This window comes from Carlito syrichta, unplaced genomic scaffold (assembly GCF_000164805.1).
Source record: "Carlito syrichta isolate Samal-C Ts95f unplaced genomic scaffold, Tarsius_syrichta-2.0.1 Scaffold311437, whole genome shotgun sequence".
NCBI classification, from domain to species: domain Eukaryota; kingdom Metazoa; phylum Chordata; class Mammalia; order Primates; family Tarsiidae; genus Carlito; species Carlito syrichta.
The window spans coordinates 1-2,791 of record NW_007255533.1 but is presented as its reverse complement, the minus strand read 5'-3'; positions in this window follow the sequence as shown (position 1 = coordinate 2,791).

The following is a 2,791-nucleotide window of genomic DNA, read 5'->3' as shown; positions in this document are numbered from 1 at the left end:
CTCGCTGCCCAGGTGGGTCTCGAACCTGCGGGCTCAGGCAATCCACTCACCTCAGTCTCCTAAAGACGTGGGATTACAGGCTGAGCCACCGAGCCCGGCTTGTGTATCTTTTTCTTTTCAGCTGTAGGCACCCTCTGACGTAGATCATAAAATTTAATGGTGGTTCCATAGATGGATAGATAGCATAAAAAATTCAAAGTAATCAAGATAAATATCAGCCGGGCTCGGTGTCTCAGCCTGTAATTCCATGCTTTGGGAGGCTGAGGTGAGTACACTGCCTGATCCTGTGGGTTTGAGACCTGCCTGGGCAACCTGGTGAGACCTCATCTCTACAATAAATCAAAAACTTAGCCAGGTGTGGTATCGTGTGCCTGTACTTCAAGATACTTGGAAGGCTGAGGCAGAAGGATCACGGGAGCGCAGCAGGTCAAGGCTGTGGTAGCCAGGTGTGGCCACTGCACTCCAGTCTGGGCGACAGAGTGAGGCTCCTACTCAAAAAAAAAATAAAGGTAAGTATCTACAATTATGATTTTTTTTATTTTAAAGATATGGGGCACAATTCAGGGTTAAGTATACAAATGTTCATTATGCCAGGACCCTTGTTGATGAGGTGCCTGGCTTCTTTGGCAGAATCACACTACTGCCCATCCCACCTCCCCCTGGCAATTTCCCACCACTGACAATCTTTATCTCATAGTATTAGCACAATTGCTCAAGGTCCACTCTTGAGTGACAACATGTGATACTCAGTTCTTTGGTTCTGTGATAGATCACTCAGTATTATAAACTCTAAGTCCATCCAAGTTGCTGTGAAGTTCAAAATTTTGTCCTTTATACAGCTGTGTAATATTTGATCATGTATATGTACAACATTTTTATCCAGTCATCTTTCAATGAGCATCACAATTGGTTCTATGTTTTTGCTATTGTGAACAACGCTGCAAGAAGCATGCATGTGCAGGTATCTTTGTCAGAGTGACTTGAGTTCCTTCGGGTATATTCCCAGTAGGGGGAATGTGGGGTCATGTGGAAGGGCAACTTTCAGACCTTTCAGGAATCATCAAACTGTTTTCCACAGAGGTTGTACTAGTTTACACTCCTAACAACTGTGTTGAAGTGCTCCATTTTCCCCTCATCTTGTCCAGCATCTGTTGTTTTCTCAGCTACTGATGATGGCCATCCTGACTTGAGTTAGGTGGTATCTCAATATGGGTTTTTTTTTTTTTTTTGAGTTGGAGTGTCACTCTGTCACTCAGACTGGAATGCAGTGGCACGCTCCCGGCCACCATAGCCTCGACCTGCTGGGCCCCGGTGATCCTTCCGCCTCAGTCTTCCAAGCAACTGGAACTACAGGCACGCGCTGCCACACCTGGCTAATTTTTGATTTATTGTAGAGATGAGGTCTTGCCAAGTTGCCCAGGCAGGTCATGAACCCGCGGGCTCAGGCAATCCACTCACCTCGGCCTCCCAAAGGCATGGGATTACAGGCTGAGCCACTGAGCCATCTCGATGTTGTTTTAATTTGTATTTCTGTGCTGACTAGGGAGGCAGAATTTTTACAGTGATGATTTTTTTTTTTTTTTAAATGGAGTTTCACTTCATCACCCAGGCTGGAGTGCAGGGGCATGCTCATGGCCACCCAAGCATCGACCTGCTGGGTTCCAGTGATCCTTCCACTTCAGCCTTCCAATTAGCCAGAAATACAGGTGCATGCTACCATGCTCAGCTAATTTTTGATTTACCGTTGAGATGAGGTCTCACCAACTTGCCCAGGCTTGTCTCAAACCTGCTGGCTCAGGCAGTTCACTCACCTCAGACTCCCAAAATGCTGGAATGACAGGCTGAGGCACTGAACTTGGCTAAAACTGATTCTTAATAATTTCCCTAGATTCCCCTGTCTTTATGATTTCTAGTAGAAATTCACCCATGGATGAAGAGATGTGGTTCTGTATAATAATGTTTAATAATGTTGTTTTAGTGATTTCCAAATCAACATTGAAGAGGCACACTGTTTTTGCAGTTTTCATCTGTTGTACTACCTTTCTTTGATTGTGTTTTAAGAGAATACCAGGTTCCAAAAACTAATGGAATGTGTTTCCTCCTCTTCCACGTTTGGAATATTATAGAGTAAAATGGTGTTAATTCTTTTTTAAACACTGTATAGAAAACTTAGTAATAGTATTTGGACTTGGGTTTTTATTATTTATTTTAAAATTATGAATTCTGGCCGGGCTCAGTGGCTCAGTCTGTAATCCCACCCACTCTGGGAGGCTGAGGTGACTGGATTGCCTGAGTCTACATGTTTGAGACCCACCCAGGCAACTTGGTGAAACCTCATCACCAAAATAAATTAAAAAGTAGCCAGATGTTGTTGTGCATGTCTACAGGCTGGCTACTTGTAAGGCTGAGGTGGAAGGATCACTGGAGCCCAGCAGGTCAAGTCTGCGCGCCACTGCTCTCCTGCCTGGATAATGGGGGCCGACTCCAACTCAAAAAAAAAAAAATTACAATTTTTGCTGTAATCCCAGCAGCTTGGTAGGTGGGAGAGAGAGCATTGCCTGAGTCCAGGGGTTCCAGACCAGCCTGGACAACTTGCTGAGACCTCTTCTCTACAATAAATCACAAAAACTAGTGGGGCGTGATGTTGTTCATCTCTAGTTCCAGCTACTTGGAAGACTGATGGGGAAGGATTGCCTGAGCCCAGCAGTTCGAGGCTACCATAGCCATGACCTGCCACTGCACTTCTGCCTTGGTGACAAGAGTGAGACTCCAACTTAAAAAATTAAAAATA